Raw genomic sequence first — 11,477 nt, 5'->3', positions numbered from 1 at the left:
GGCTTGCTTACTGTTTTAGAGGGTTAGTCCATGACCATAATGACAGGAAGCAGACAGGCATGGTGCTGTAGCAGTAGCTAAGAGCTTCTCTTCCTGATCTACAGGCAGCAAGTAGAGAAAGACACTGGGCCTAGAGTGGGCTTTTGAAACCTCAAATCCCACCCCCAGTGACACAGCTCCTCCAACAAGGGCACATGACCCAAACTTGCCCAAATAATCCATCAACTGGGGATTAAGCATGCGAATATATGAGCCTATGGGGACCATTTTGATTTAAACTACCATGCTAATATTCAGGAATTTTAAAGTATCATATACTTTTTTGAATATTTTAATTTTAATGTGCATTATTTGAGTATTTGAGAAGAAAAAATAGTATCTTTTGAGGTAGCACTAGCTTCCATTTATATATGCATATTCTTTTCTTTTTATTTTTAAAACAATCTTATTTAGCATACCAATCCCAGTTACCTCTCCCTCCCCTTCCCCCATTCTCCTCCCTTCCCTACCTCCATCCACTTCTCAGAAAGGGGAAGTCCTTCCATGGGGAGTCAACAAAGTCTGTCGTATCACTTGAGGACCAAGGTCATGCCCCCTGTTTCTGGGCTGAACAAGGTATTCTTCCAAAGGGAATGGGCTCCAAAGAGCCAGTTCATGCACTAGGGATAAATACTGGTTCTATTGCTAGTGGCCCCACAAACTCACCATGCCACACAACTGTCACCCACATTCAGAGGACCTAGTGCAGTATTATACTGGTTCCCTAGCTATCAGTCCTGGATCAGTGAGTTCCCACTAGTGTGGGTCAGCTGTTTTTGTGGATATACCCATCATGGTCTTGACCCCTTTGCTAACAATATTACTCCTCCCTCTCTATGACTGGACCATAGGAGTCTGGCCAGGTACTTAGCTGTGGATCTCTGCATTTGCTTCCATCAATTACAGATGAAGGTTCCTTGATGACAATTAAGGTAGTCATCAATCTGATTATGGGGGAAGGGTTACCCTTGTGGATTCCTGGGAGTTTCCCTAGAGTCTGATTTTTTTTTTTGCTAACCCCAAAATGTCTCACTCTTTCAAGGTATCTCTTTCCTTGCTCCGTCTTTGTCCTTTGCCCAACTCAAACTTCCTTATCCCTCATGTTCTCCTCCTTACTCCCCTGCTCTCCTTCCTGCTCCTCTACCACACTCTCCTTTCCCCCATGCTGCCAATTAACTATGGAGATCTTGTCTACTTCACCTTCCCAAAGGGATCCATATACATCTGTCTTAGGGTTCTCCTTGTCTCCTCTTTTCTCTGGAGTTGTGGATGGTAGGTTGCTTATCCTTTACTTTATGTCTAATACCCACTTATGAGTAGATACATACTACATATGTAGTATGTACATACATACATTTTCTGGGTCTGGGTTGCCTCACTCAGGATGTTTTTTTTTCTATTTCTACCCATTTGCTTATAAATTTCAAGATGTCATTGTTTTTCACCACTGAGTAGTATACCATTGTGTAAATGTACCACATTTTTAAATCCATTCTTTGATTGAGGGCCATCAAGATTGTTTCCAGATTCTGGCTATTATGAATAATACCACTATAAACATAGCTAAGCAAATGTCCTTGTGGTATGAGTGTGCATCCTTTGGGTATGTGCCCAAGAGTGATATTGCTGGGTTTTGAGGTAGATTGTTTCCCAATTTTTTGGGAAACCACCATACCACTTTCCAAAGTGGTTGTGCGAGCTTGCACTCCTACCAACAATAGAGTAGTGATTCTCTTACTCTGTATCCTCTCCAACATAAAATTTCATTAGTGTTTTTTATCATAGCCATTCTTACTGGTATAGATAATATCTTTTTGGTTTTGATTTGCATTTCCCTGATGGCTAACGATATTGAGCAGTTCCTTAAGTACCGTTAGGTCATTAGAGAGTCCTTTGTTGGAAATTCTCTGTTTAGATCTGTACCCCATTTTTTAATTGGATTATTTGATCTTCAACAAATGGTCCTGGGATAACTGGATGCTGACAATGAGAGCAATGCAAATAGATTCTTATCTATCCCCATTCACAAAACTAAAGTCCAGATGGATAAAAGACCTCAACATAAATCCAGTTACACCAAACCTCATAAAAGAAAAAGTGGGAAGTAGCCTTGAATGTGTTGGTACAGGAGACCACTTCCTGAATATAACACCAGTAGCACAGACACTGAGATAGACAGTTAATAAATTGGACCTCCTGAAACTGAGAAGCTTTTATAAGTCAAAGGACACAGTCAACAAGACAGAACAGCAACCTATAGAATGGGGGAAAAATCTTCATCAACTCTACTTTGGACAGAAGTCTGATCTCCAAAATATACAAAGAACTCAAGAAACTAGTATCATGCACTTTTAAAGCTTCTTTGAAGCTCTAGATAATGACTAATTAATATTAGAAATAGAGATTAAACAATGATACTGCTTAACATCAATACCTATGACAGAATATTACTGTTACCATGACTTTTTAATAACAATTTATGAACATTTTGTTATCTAAGAAAAAGAAAACTGGCATTAGAATGGTAAAGTTGACATATATCACTTCTCAGAGAATGAAGATGTATCAGCTCTGAAGATCCTACCATGTACATCGAGTAAGATATACAAATCTTGGCTCAATCAATGTGAGGTGTGGCTGGAAATGTAATAAGCCCACCTCTGTTCATAAGCTGCTATTTATAAAAAACTAATTTGGAGGGCTGACAAGTAGCATTGAGGAGTTGATGAAATTAAGCTTAAAATTCACAAAGTATGCATTTTAAATGTCAACCATGAGGTCAAGAATATAGCTTGATGGCTAGAATAATCTTAGAAGATATCCAATACGAGACATCTGAGAAATTATCCTTTACTTCTATCCTAGTTTTAAGTTCTCAAAGATATTTTTCAGACCAATGCAATCATCTGGATGATGCTGGGAACTGAAGCATGAGAAGAAAGTGAAGAACCATAGACCTTCAATTTTGTTGTGTCCTACAACAAATCACTGGGTCTTTCTGCATCAGATTCTAAACTCCACATCTGCAAAACTGAAATAATGCCAGTTTACTACTCTGTGTGGTGCCAAATGTTCTCTGTACCAAGAGTGATGGCCTTTTGCAATTCTCCATAGGTTCTCATGTAATAAAGTCAAACGTCAGGATCTGTTTCCAAGCAATATGGTGGATTTTTCTCTTCTGGGAGCTTTATGAACTCATTTGTCCTGAGAGTTTTCTGCACTTCCTGCTCTGAGAGGAGAACATTTGATTGCATTTCTTGACATTCTGTTCAGGTGTACTCTCTCTAATATTAAATGTTGCTCTCATGCAGCAGTGACAACGAATTCAGCTTTGTCTGCTCTTGCCTTTCTCAATTTTTCTCTAAGCTATAGCCAAAATGCCTCTTCCTCTCTCTCCTCCCCCTTTTTTCCCTCCTCATCCTTCCTCCTCTGAGAAAAGCTCTCCCAATGCAACCTAGGTTTGCTTCAAAGACAGTATCCTCCTGTCTTAGTTGAAACAAAACTGTCTTTTGAAAGCACTGATCTAAAGACACCACCTGTTTTTATGACCTTGAATAGTTTCTCCTTCTGTTAGGAACAAAGCAGAGATGCTTTATGACTCACAGAACCTTCTATGGTGTGACCCTACCTACAGATTCTTTTACACACACATCCCTCCTATCTTCTCCAAGTTCTTACATTTTCTGGGAATGAGTTTCTTTTTTTAATTTTTTAATGTTATTTACAAATTTTCACCTCCTCCCCTCCTCCCATTTCCCTTCCCTCCCCCTGTCCCCTTCCCCTCCCTCTCCAGTCCAAGGAGCAGTCAGGGTTCCCTGCCCTGTGGGAAGTACAAGTTTTTCCCCCATACATCCAGGTCTAGGAAGGTGAGGATCCAAACAGACTAGGTTCCCACAAAGCCAGTACATACAGTAGAATCAACACCCAGTGCCATTGTCCTTGGCTTCTCAGTCAGCCCTCCTCGTCAGCCACGTTCAGAGAGTCCGGTTTGATCACATGCTCCATCAGTCCTAGTCCAGCTGGCCTTGGTGAGCTCCCATTAGATCAGTCCCATTGTCTTGGTGAATGGACGCATCCCTCACGGTCCTGACTTCCTGTTCATGTTCTCCCTCCTTCTGCTCCTCATTTGGACCTTGGGAGCTCAGTCCAGTGCTCCAATGTGGGTCTCTGTCTCTATCTCCATCCAACGTCAGATGAAGGTTCTATAGTGATATGCAAGATAATCATCAGTGTGGCTATAGTAAAGGGCCAGTTCAGGCCCCCTCTCCTCAGCTGCTCAAGGATCAAGCTGGGGACATCTCCTTGGACACCTGGGAACCCCTCTAGAGTCCAATCTCTTGCCTATCTTCAAATGGCTCCCTTAATTAAGATATATACTTCCCCGATTCCATATCCACTCTTCCTCCATCCCAACTGTCCCATTCCCCCAAGCTCTCCCCATCCTCCCCTTCTCACTTCTCTCTCCCTATCTCCCCTTACCCCCATCCTACCCCCACCCCCAAGCTCTCAATTTTTCCCTGACAATCTTGTCTACTTCCAATATCCAGGAGGATGACTACATCTTTTTCTTTGGGTTCACCTTCCTATCTAGCTTCTCTAGGATCATGAAACATAGGCTCAATTCTATGGCTAGAATCCACTAATGAGTGAGTACATACCATATTAATCTTTTTGAATCTGGGTTGAGTTTCTTAAAAATGTTCATCTTAACTAATGAGGGCTATCGAGGGCCAGCTTCAGTGCCCTCATGGGTTCAGATTAGAAGCTACAAGAAGCAAAAGAGAGCTTTTTTCCTTTGGTTATCTGAGGGCAAAAGGACAAACTTTCTCACATGTGCGTTTCCAAACCAGTCTCTTTGCTCTTCTGTTTCTATCCTAATTCTCCTGTCCTACTTCTAACTTCTCCTAGCTTCTTGTCATAGCCTTCAAACTCTCTCTTTTCCAGGAAACTTGAAACAATAAAGAAAATGCAAAAATTGTCTCTCATTAGTCAAATGCATATTCCTAGGGCAAGTGGTAGGGAGTTGATCCATTGCCATGGAAACACAAGGGTCCAAGGTTATAGAAGTGAGATTGTGGCCAGAAGGGGGGGGTGCATTGAGAAGCTTTGAGACGTACATCTTTTGTAAACAGACTGGCAAGCAAAGAATTGGCATGCTTTTCTTAGTAACCTTGGTTGGATATCTGTAGCTCTGACCTTGAGCATAGCTGCAAAATTCCAAACCTATGATCTATTTACAAAAAAAAACCTTTAGTCTACTTTGAACTTGCTTTGAGGTGAAAATGAGCCAATTGTGTGCATTTAGTCTGAGCCAAAAGGAACAAAGCAGCCTTTTAAGTGTCTACAGTCCTCATGGGACAAATAGAGCCAGTTATGAAGCATGTCCCAGGATATATTCTATATATCAAAACTGTATAACTAAATGAAGAGTCATCTTTCTGACCACCCATAGATATATGTGCCCATAAGATTGAGAGGCAGTCATGAGATTACACATACAAATTACATGAGATAAGACACTATAATGCAGGTATTGGGGAGACACAAAGATGCTTTAGCAAAATTGCGTAACAGCTCCAGAGTCAATGATCCTGCAGACCTGTCTTGGACAGGATTAGTGTCCATCAGATAACCATTCCTCTGATGGATTGACATCTAAACACTAGTTGTCACCTATTGTAACTCTCAGGCCCCTGACACTTAACAGCACTCACAGTGCTGCTCTTAAGTTCTTGAAAGGAGTCACCTCTAGTTGTGTGATAGTTCACGTTGTCGGTCTCCCTCCACTGGACTGTAAACAGAGAAATCCTTATATATTGGGGTTACATTTTGTCTCCAGGGCCTAGACTGTGCCTGATACATAAAAGATCCTCTATAAATTTCATTAAATGAATAATAGTTGTTTAGTTATTTTTCATAAGGGTGAAGATCAGGTGACTATGGGCATGAAGAAGCCCCCCTTGGAATTATCAATATCCACACAAACAAATACATGGGTAATAACACTGATGACTAGACAAGAACTTTCTTTTTTTCCAAAAAAAGTTAATTAAAAAAAAAAATCAGCAACCTCTTTTTGAGCATCATCTCTCTTTGAGCCAGGCATCTCTTTTGAGAATACAAACTGTCCTGCTTTCCAAAACACAAACATAGAAAATATCAGCAGCCATTGTCCACATGCATTAGTAGGTCTCAGGGCTGCCCTTCAACATGCAAGAATCCACCCCGGACAAGATTAGCCTCGTTTCCATCCTGTGAGACCAAGCAGAGGGTTAACACGGGCAGCTCTCGCTTCCTACAGCCAGAGTCCTTTGGGCAAATGGTTTCTTAAGAGCAACAGAAAACTGCTTCCGGTTCCTGTGAAAATAAAACCTATCCTTCAATATTAGCACCTCCTTAAAAAACAACTAGCAAAGACCCAATTCTTGGGGGAATTGTATTAAAGAACTTCCAGACAGTTTTCAGAAGCAGAGGAAGAACAAAGGGAGAATTGCTTTAGACACACCAGGGAGGAAGGGGTGCTGGATTCTCACTCACCCCAGGAAAGATGTATTTCTGCCCTTGGGAAAAGTAGCTTCCTTGAATCTGTTATTGTCTTTGCTATTATGGGCATCATTCTCCATTTTACCCTGTATTTTCCCTTAGATTTTCAGTGTATCAGATTTTCATGTATCTCTTGTTAAATATGAGCTCCTTGTAACTTGGGTCTTATTCAAAGCAAACCATTTCTTAGCAAGGCACGAAAATTAATAGGTCCATAAAGCAATGGCAAATTGTTGCTAACTATATTTGTGATAATAGTTACTATGGCAGGAACTAACTAAAATGTTTTCTTGGTGTGCTAATTACTTCGCCTTCTGACTGGCAGCTGCAGACTCAGCACTACCCTCCCTGAAACAAAATCCAGACCCATGGTCATGTTAACCCTGATACAAAATAGAATAAGAAACACTTCAGTCATGCTGCCGCCTCTTCCTAGCACAGCAGGCAAAGAACCCAGTTCACTAGTGCAAGAGCTCCCGGGCTCATTCTCCTTGACATTCCAGTATTGAAGAAGTGTGTTGCTTCACTCCTTGATCCTCTCGCTAGCCTCTCTGCCCTGCTTGACTCCCCCAATACTCGCCGTCAATCATATATCCTCAGGCAGTAGAACAGAGAGTTCCTTCACAAATTGGTAAACTACGTCCAGAAACAGAGCTCCAAAGCGGATTTTCTTTCTATACAAGCAATTGAAGATAAACAGGCAACTGAGGGATGATTCTTTAACATGGAACACAAGATCACACAAGTCAGAAACAGGATTACAACAACATAAGTGGAGGATAAGAAAGAACGCTATAAGACATGTAAATTGATTTCATTTGGAAACAAATCTCACATGCTGTAGTAACCAAAAAGAAAGATTGGTTGTCATGAAAGAGGAAAGAATTCAGCTCTGAATATTTCTTGAAAAGCAATAAGAACAAACAGAAATCTTGAAAAATGATAGAATAAGGAATACATACTTCAACAGACAATCAGGAAAACAAAATAGATAGCAAAAGTAAATTCCAAAGCCATTGAAAATTAAGGGGAATTTTTGTTTATTTAAGATGTTTGATCCAGAAAAAAATCCATCATCTAAATGGTTATAGTCACAGAAACAGGGAACAGAGAAAACAAGAGAGTTAGCAAAGAATAAAACAAGACTTAAAGCAAGACTCTTTGCTAGAAAGGCATTTCTGGATATAAGGGGACTCGGTATAGATCTACATCAGCCATAATGAACAAAATTTATGAATAATAGAGACTGCAGACAGATTTTAAAAGTCATCACAATGTTTAAAACAGCTTCACATTGATGCAAAAGTTCAATAATCAGTATGAACAAATCACTCAATAAAGTTGTTACTGAAGAAAGAAAAGAAATGACAGCGTCAAACTTCCTCATTGCAAAACCAAAACTAGTCAAGCTAATAAATATGAAAACAGAATAAACATGCTGCAAAAAATATGTTTCCTTAAAATAGGAGAAAAAACAGGAAAGAGAAAGATATACAATGTGGAGAGCAGAGTCCCCAAATGAGAGAAGTAGACAATCACTAAGATAGTGGTTTTGTCATAGCCAGAACCTGGAAACAACCTAAATGCCCCTCGACCAAAGAATGGATAAGGAAAATATGGTACATTTACACAATGGAGTACTACACAGCAGAAAAAAATGACATTTTGAAATTTTTGAGCAAATGGATGTATCTGGAAAATATTATATTGAGTGAGGTAACCCAGACCTAGAAAGACAAATATCACATGTACTCACTCATAAATGGTTTCTAGACATAAAGCAAAAAGAAAAAGAAAAAAAAGCAGCCTACAATTCACAATCCCAGAGTGATGGCAAAGCGATTGGATGCATAAAAGAAATTACACACTAGCTCAGAACTGAGAGATAGATGGTTATTTATTTAGGGGCAAAACTTACAAATAAGGATTCTCTGCTTGAATGGTGGATGGAGATAGGATCCAAACAATCCGAATGAGCAAACGGAAACCAGGAGGAAAGGGAGAAGAGACAGGACTCAGCAGAGGCATCCAGGTATATAGTAAAAGAGGCCATGCCCCAGTAGATGGGTAATTACAAGCTGTAAACCTTCCTGCAGCACCAGAGAACCGAGACAATAATGAAGACCCTAAGAGAGAGACACATGGATCTAATCTACATGGGAAATAGAAAAAGACAAGATCTCCTGAGTAAATTGGGAACATGGGAACCATGGGAGAGGGTTGAAGGGGAGGGGAGAGGTAGGGAGGGTAGCAGAGAAAAATGTAGAGCTCAATAAAATCAATTAAAAAAATAAAACACACACACACACAAAACCCTTCCAGGAACCAGAAAAAAAATAGATTGTCCTCAAGTTAACCAATCATCTGCATAGTTCTTTTATTTTATTTTTATTTTAAAAACAATCTTTTTCATTATACATACCAATCCAAGTTCCCATTCCCTCCACTTACCCCCCCACACCCCATCCATTCCTCAGAGAGGGTAAGGCACATTGCTTTGGGGAAGGTCCAAGGTCCTCCCTACTATATCTAGACTGAGCAAAGTATCCATCCAAAGAGAATAGGTTCCCAAAAGCCAGTACAAGCAGTAGGGATAAATCCTGGTGCCACTGCCAGTGGCCATGCTGTTTGCCCCAGCCAACCACATTCAGAGGGACTAGTTTGGACCTATGCTTGTTCCTTTCCTGTCCAGCTGGAGTTGGTAAGATCCCATTAGCTCTGATAGACTGTTTCAGTGGTTGTCTTGACCTCCTTGTTCATATTCTCACTCCTCCCACTCTTCAACTGGACTTTGGGAACTCAATCCAGTGTTCCAGTTCCAGTCTCTGCCTCTGTTTCCATCCATTGCTGGAAAAAAAGGTTCTATGGTGAAGTTTAAGATATTCATTAGTCTGACTACAGGGCAAGGACAGTTCAGGCACCAGAGAGGTATATTTATAAGCTTATGTGCATATATATAACAATTATAATTAAAGAATAAGCAGCCATGGATTTGAGAAGGGGTGGGAAGAACGTGGGAGAATTAAGGAAGGAGAAGGAAGGTGGAGTGATGAATTTCATAAATGAAATTCTCAAAAATAATTTAAAATAAAGAAATCAACACCAGGAGTATCTAACTCATAAAGATGAATACCTAAATAATTAAACAAATAAATATTTTAAAAATTGCAAAATTAAAATGGTTGCTTCCGAATAGCAGAAAATGGGACGTTTGCATTATAAATCAAATATTACTTTTATTTTAAATTATGTCTCATTTTATCATATCAGTTGTTATAAAACGACATTAGAGAGAAGGTCAGTGAGAGACAGACACGCCTTGAAGACAGCACTCAAGTGGAGGGTTTCTTCATTGGGGGAAAGGAAAGGGAGAAAGAGAAAAGGGAGCACAGACAGGCCTCATGGGGTGAGAGATACAGAGATTCAGAGAGACAGACATAGAGAGATAGAGAAAGAGAGGCAGAGAGAGAGAGATGGTGGGGACTGAGGAGAGGGGAAGAGAGTAAAGAAGAGGAAGAAAGGAAGATGACATGGCGTGTCTGTCGCCCACTGGATCTCTCTAGCACCATTTATATAACTACCATGATAAAATGATATATAATTTAAAACAAAAGTAATAGTTGATTTATACTGCAAGATAAGGCAGGAAGGATTTTGTGTTTTAGAGGGAAGGGCGCAGTGCATATGTACAGTTCGCACAATGGGTCAGGGCACTGCCTGTGCACTAGGCATGCCTGCAGAGGTGCCATACTCTACCAAGTCTCCAAGGGGAGGGCCAGGTGTGTCTGAATGCTAACTGTAGTGTGAAGCGGCGGGGCTGCGTCCCGCCACCCGTCGCCGGCTAGCTTTACACCCGAAATAATTACACGGAAACTGTATTCTTTTAAAACACTGCCTGGCCCATAGTTTCAGCCTCTTATTGTTTAATTCTCATATCTTGCTTTAACCCATATTTAGTAATCTGGGTAGCACCACGAGTTGTGGCTTACCAGGAGAGATCTTAACCTGCGTCCATCTCGGAGAGCAGCAGCATGGAGACTCACTATGGCGACTGCCTGAAGCGTCTCCCCAACTCTACTTCCTTGTTCCCACAATTCTGTTCTGTCTACTCCACCTACCTAATTTTCTGTGTCTTAAAGGGCCAAGGCAGTTTTCTTTATTAATTAACCAATGAGAGAAACATAGACAGATAACTCTCCTCCATCAGCTAACTTTAGTGAAAGAAAAAAAATTAACAGATACACAGGAGTAGAAGAATCTGAAAAGAGCTGGTTTACTCTGGCCTCTAAATGCTATTCCAGACCTTGCTGTATTTATAACCTTTAGCTGTTACAACGCTCTTGAAGGCTCAAAACTTAATTTTACACACACACACACACACAGAAAGAGAGAGAGAGAGAGAGAGAGAGAGAGAGAGAGAGAGAGAGAGGAGAGAGAGAGAGAAAGAGAGAGAGAGAGTTATTCTCTAGGAGAAGCAAGGAAAGCTGCATTAGTTGTACATGTGTGAAGAGTACTAGAGTACTAACTGAGGGGAGACCTCATGCAAGCATTTGTTAGTATTTCCACATCTTCATCAGTGATGCGATCTTTTCTGTGGAGAAGCCCAGGCCCTGGCTGTGTTTTCCATAAGAAATGGGTGAGAGGATCCTGAGGTCTCTACCAGTCAAAATATCCCTCTAGTACCTAGGAAGCTAAGTAACTGTGATCAGAGGCCGCCAACCTGGAATCAAAACAAAAGGAAGTCAATGAAGTGAAGGTTTAGTGGCCTAGTCCTGGACTGTTCCAGCAATTCCGCAAGACGGTGTCACTCTCTGATGCCTGGATCTTCAGAATATTCTCCTCTCCTGAGAATAAAAATTTGATGCTCAGAAACTCAAAGTAACAGTTAACAGGGA

Source organism: Arvicola amphibius, chromosome 8 (genome assembly GCF_903992535.2).
Source record: "Arvicola amphibius chromosome 8, mArvAmp1.2, whole genome shotgun sequence".
NCBI lineage: Eukaryota > Metazoa > Chordata > Mammalia > Rodentia > Cricetidae > Arvicola > Arvicola amphibius.
Note: the sequence above shows the minus strand (reverse complement) of the source record.